Source organism: Chamaea fasciata, unplaced genomic scaffold, assembly GCF_029207755.1.
Source record: "Chamaea fasciata isolate MVZ Bird 193981 ecotype frontalis unplaced genomic scaffold, bChaFas1.0.hap1 SCAF_3, whole genome shotgun sequence".
NCBI lineage: Eukaryota > Metazoa > Chordata > Aves > Passeriformes > Sylviidae > Chamaea > Chamaea fasciata.
Window position 1 is genome coordinate 8,232,925 of NW_027094088.1, and position 6,000 is coordinate 8,238,924.

Genomic DNA, 6,000 nt, shown 5'->3' on the forward strand with positions numbered 1-6,000 from the left:
CTCTCCAACAGAGTTCTTTTAGGATGAACAACACCCACCAAAGCCCAGAGTTTTGTCTGTGGTCGAACCCTTGCATTCAGAACAACTTTCCTAGTTGTTAGTGACTCACAATAATGAAAAGACTCTATCACCAAATTCAAGGATTCCTGTAATGCCCACAAGTACTGATTCTGTTCTAAGGGCATGTTTTCACCATTGATAGTAATTCCTATTTTATAGCAGTATTATCCAATCCAATCTTCTCTCCTCCCAAAAGAGATTTTCCTTATCTTTAACCTCATGACTAAATGATAGAAGGTATTAACAGTCATTTCAATTGACTCTTCATATCCTACGGCAGTATCTCTTCTTGTCTCCATCATGATGCCCTCTGAGGAAAAAAACCTGTGTGCTGACTAATTTAGGTCAGGAATTGGTGGCTGTTACTTCTTTTCTTGTCTCAGCAGGATAAAAGCTTGCTAAGAGCCACGAATCTTTCTGCAAGTGATTTTATGGCAATGGTGGACCTTGGAGCCCTGCTGCTGCAATTAAACAGAACCTGCCAGCTCCTGTCACAAAGAAATATTTACTACCACATTGTCTTGAAATGAATTAACTCACCTGTGTTGGGAACAAAAGCAAGACAACTGTGCTCTGCATGGACAAAAGCCCATAAAGTATGGGATTTGTATAAAAACCTTACAGATATAGGTACACACAGCATTTAGAAGCTGTGGGACTTCTGTCAGTTCTACCCATCACAGCAAGATCAAAAATGCAGAGGAACAGAAAATATATTTGGAATTTAGGAGAAACAAAATCATTAGTGAAAATCACTCCCCATTTGTATAAATTTGTTAAAAAACATTGCTTGTAATTTGCTGGGATACAGTAGGTTCTACTAAAAAATGTTTGTATAAACCTGCAAATATGAGATCATCTACAGCCATTTTCTCCTCATTCCAAGAGGTTGCAGACAAAATGTGTTTAGTGTATAAAAGAAGGTAAAAGGTTGCTTCAAACCTAGGCAGCAGTTTCCAGCTTGCCCGGAGTAAAAGCGTGTTCTTTTCTTCCAGTAATACAAAGTAGGTTAGATTTAAATTCCAGTCTACAGTACTTCCCACTGGAGTGAATCTAACCTAAATTCACAGCCTTTTACAGATGAAAAAGAGTGTAAGAGTAGTAACAACAGTCATTGAAAAGGGAATAAGAAGGAATATAGAAATCTGAGCTTCTTCTCGTTTAAACAATAGAAAATGTGAGATGTGCCAGAGTCTTATGGGAAGTATTTTCAGTCTTGCTCCTGATAGGAGCTGGGGACATGGAGCTGCAGCAGTTTTGCCCCTCTCAGGCTGTCAGACACAACTTGATATCTTTCCAACAATAATACAAAAAACCCCCAAAACCTCACCACAAATTCCAGCAGACTTTGAAGAGAAATTAACTAAGGAAAAATTAACAGCTATGCACAGGAACAAGAATGCTGGAACCCAGCTGACTTCAAACAAATTACATGGACAATTATATGCTTCACTTGCATGAGTCACTGCTCTGATCATAGTAGCTGTACTGTTGCAATAATTAACTATTTTCCCCCCCATGAAAATTCATGTTAAGTGTGTGCTTACTGCAGTTCATTTTCCCAGGTGTAACAATCAGTCACAAAAAAAGAGAGATGATTGTTTGGGGCATTTACCTGCAAGACAAGAAAAAAAAATTGAAATATTAAAAAGCTGAGTATGTTAATATCTTTCTATATCACTGTATTTAATCCATCTATTCACACTTCAATAAAATTCTGCTTTTCTGAAAGCAATACTGTTTTTGCTTAAATTGACATTTGCAGTTTGAAGTACAATCTAAAATCAAACTAATTTACTGCACTGATTTTTGTACCTGTACGTGTAGCAGGTAACATAGCTTAATACATACATATGCATTTAGAGAACTCCAAATTAAAGAATTTTAATATCCCACCCATCCAACTTTTCAGAGTATATACAATTAGATCACTAACTACATGTATTGAAATCAGCACAAAAATACATTACTAGCTGCTTATACAGTATCTTAAACCAAAAAATCTGAAAGCCCTTTGCAAATGAGGAAAATGCCTCCCTTCTGGACAGGAAAACGCCTCCTTTCCGGTAAACTGTGTTTTACTTGAAGCAGACCCAGAGAACCTTCATTTCTAGGCCAGGTGTCTCTCCTGCAGACGACACTTCATTTGGGAATGAGTTCTTGAGTGTGTAAGCAAGTGAGGCATCTGGACCCTGGAACATGATACTGAAGCAAAAAAATATTCTAAACTGTCAAGGGCTTGGGTATTTTTTTGTTTTTGGTTTTTTTTTTTTTTGTTTGTTTGGGGGTTTTTTTTGTTTGTTTTTTTTTGTTTGGTTGGGGTTTTGTTTTGGTTTTTTTTGGGGGGGGGGTTTTGTTTGGTTGGGGTTTTTTTTTTGTTTTGTTGTTTTTTTTTTTTTTTTTTTTTTTTTTTACCTTCTAATAATTTCTTGGATTTTCTCCCTTTGCAAAGAACAACCATAACTAGAGGGACACTGGAGAATTTGTGTATCCTCTCTTTATGCCCTTGAGAGATAAATAAGTAAAAACCAGCAAAGAAAGAACAAATAATATTTGCAATCACAATGTACACCGAATGTATTAAACACACCAGTGATAACACTGATGATCCTGAAACAACCGAGAATTGAGTATGACATCTGAGCCTTATAAAAACCCCAGAAAATACAATAGCCTATTATGAGGCTGTAGGATACAAAGAGGTTTCAGCTAAAAGGCCTTTTTTAACCCTGCACTGAGTTAGGCTGGAGTCTGCCATCCCAGCAGCTTTATAACCCAGGCTTAAGAAGGGAACAAGCACCAGAGACAACTCATAAGGGAGAAGAGGGAGAATGTCTTTGGGGGAGATATATTTAATTATAAATTATCATGACATATATTGTAATTAGGAATTGTTATAGAAAGAGTAACAGGTTTAGGCAAACCATGTTCACATTCACAGCACACTCTACACCATTGGCTTGGACTGTTCCACTGTGCTAAAACATGACTGACCTACCTGTAAAACAAAATGTTTTCAGAGCCTATAAAAATATGGATAAAGTTGTAGGGCACGGTTGGGAAGGCAGGGGTGGGAAAAGGGTTGATGTGTGAGTTAATTAGCATGTGTTTAACATTAGTTAGCACTTAAAGGCATAAAATAATCAACAGCATTCTAGTTATTTACAGAGAGTTCCCTTCTTTTCCCACACGGCACGTTGAGTCAGTCACAACTCCGGCTCCGAGCAGCTCCCGCCGGCACCAGTAGATGGCACAAACCATTTATTTCACTGCATCCATCACCAGAGCCATCGGAATGTCTCAGAGGCAGGGAATCACCCGTCAGCTTCAAAACAGTGCTGGGATACATCCCTCCAACGTAAGAGAAATAACCTTTAAATTGGTAGTTTGTTCTAAAAAAACTTTATTTATATATATATATATATATATATATATATATATATATATATATATAGCACTGAACAAAAATTATATTATATACATGTAGATACATTGCATATCTTCACAGGTAAAACTGAATATAGATAATGAGGAGAAACACCAGACATCAATTAACTACAGCAGTTGCTAAAATATCCTGTGCCTTAGAAATCAGGAAAATAAATTAGAAGTATAGAAGTAATACAAACCACGTTAAATTCACCAAAAAAAGCAACTATTTATTTTAGAATAGATAAAGATTTTAAAGAAACAAGAAATAATCAAACCTGTCAAAAACTTGTAAGAAAATTTGACAAGGAAAAAGAAGATGACTAAATATTTGTCTAAAGCAAAAAAACTAACAGTTTATGATCAATCATACACTATCATCTATGAAATCCACATAATTCCTAAAGAACAAGAAAAAGAGACAATAAAATCGGATTATTTAAAAAAATATATATACACACTCCTGGAACAATTGCTTTGCTGTAACAAACATGCTGGAAAACTCCAGTTCCTGGAAAGAGAAGAAAAAGGGAATTACACTGAAAAAGAGGGCTGGGGAAGCAGCTCACGTTCTGTAAAGTACACTGCTTGCTCTTGCACAGTTTTGACAAAATTCCTGGAATACTACAGCAAGAAGAATCAGGCTGCCTGACTCCACTTTTAAAGTTGCAAATATTATCTATAGCTACCTAATTATAGGATTTAATGATACTTAATTTTGTATTTTCAGAGAAATATTATGACATCATGTCATTTTACAGGGCAAACCACTTAGCTTAATAGCTGCTATTCACTGCAGAAGCACACATTAAAAGCTATGCAATCATATGGTAAATTATGCTCATATCTCCTGGTCAAATTACAGCTTAATAACATGAGAAAAATGGTAAATAATGTGAAGATTCATGGCGTAATTATTTTAATAGAAAGTCATGTATCAAATATTTATGAAAAATAAAGAAGCAGCCAGGTCTAATGGGCTAGAATATACAAGCAACAATGGTTTTCTGCATTAAGCCAGGAGCTCCTGGACCAAAATGTTCAGAGTAAGAACATCTTAATTTTTTCATCCAATCCAGGACAACTCCAGCCAGGCAAAATACCAGGCGGTGCTTGCCTCTCCCTCTCCCACCCCTCATGAAATCCAGTGATTGTGCAGATAAGCTCAACAGGTTGATCTGAAAGGCAAATTTGGTTTTGGCAGGTTTGTTTTCCCAACCCAGGTTGTCCCCACATGCTCAGATGTGATGCAAGGGGAGAGCAGGGAATATGCAGCCAGGAGTGGAAGAACTATGCCACATCAAACCCTGCTTACCCCAGATTAAGGTACAAGGCCCAACTGAATAAATTTGGGACAATTTAGTCCGGGACATTTGATAAGACAATGTTTGGATGGCAATAATTTTATAGACAAACCCAAAAATAACAGACATGCCCACCACAGTGAAGAAACCATATTAGCACAGCCACATGACTTAATGAAATTTAGGGTTATGTTCCCAAAGCAATGTTGTGACATCATTTTGCAGGATAAATACCCCAATTTTATGGCTGCTGTGGACAGCTGGACTGTTTGCCTTAATTCCTGAGCAGCTCAGATATCCACAAGGGTATCTAGGGGAAAGTGTCCCTGCCCAGGGCAAGGGGTTGGAACAAGATGGGCTTTAAAGCCCCTTCTCACTGCACATCACCTTAAAACTCACCATGGAAGACTCATGGAATGGAATTGCTCCTGCTCTGAAAGGCTGGTTTGCTGAGGAAGGCAACGACAGCAGCCTTCACAGTGTTGATCACCCCACAAAGGGCTGAGGAGGGAATCAGAGATAAAGTGAACAGGAAGCCAAGGCAAATAACTGTCTGTCTCCAGGACGTGAATTCCCTGCTTCCTGAAGCTGTATGCTGCCTCTCCACCTGGTTCACAATTTATAACACATTTCTGCTGAAATGAGCTGCACTGAGTATACCTGCTAGTAGGGCTGTTTATAGTAACCCACCTCCATTTGATTTAAACATATTAGAGAATGACCATAGAAAAAGCTTAATTGGCAGTTCTGGGGAAAAAAAGAAAAAGTAGTAAAAGGGATTAGTCATGTCTGTAACCAAGATGGAACAGCACTGATAATCCTTCGTGGTGGAACCGGGCAACAGTCACTGTGCTTGCCCTGGAGATAAGAGAAATGTGTTTCCAGACTCGGCAAACTGTCACTGCTCCTCTCCAAGGCAGCACGAGGGTCACACAGGGCTGAGGTTTCGCTTCTAACCAGGCATCCTGTCAGTGGGGATTTCCTGAGGGGGACAGAAAGCAGAGCACAAACTAAGCCAGACAAACTGGGCACCCTTAGGAGTCAAGGTAAGTGGTAGCAGTGGACATTTCTCTGGTGGTTTCTCCAAGAATATCTTCACATCTCATGACAATGTCCCTATAAACAAAGAAATGGATTGGAGCATGGATAACCTGAAAGCACTTGGAGTATAGGAACACCTTTGCTAGGCCTGCACTGGGATTATAAC

The 6,000-nt window shown here is 38.3% G+C and overlaps 1 long non-coding RNA gene across 3 annotated transcripts in view; it reads right to left on the reverse strand.

Annotated features, from left to right (window-relative positions):
* LOC136286372 (uncharacterized) overlaps nt 1–5,262 on the reverse strand; it is a 38,428-nt gene extending 33,166 nt beyond the window's left edge. For 2 of the 3 annotated variants that reach the window (XR_010719874.1, XR_010719872.1), the window contains exons 1-2: nt 5,193–5,262; nt 1,608–3,411 (exon numbers count right to left, since the gene is read on the reverse strand). This is a non-coding gene — a long non-coding RNA (uncharacterized lncRNA). The remainder of the gene's footprint in view (nt 1–1,607; nt 3,412–5,192) is intronic. The other variant, XR_010719873.1, reaches the window with a different exon arrangement.
* Between the last annotated feature and the right edge of the window lie 738 nt (nt 5,263–6,000).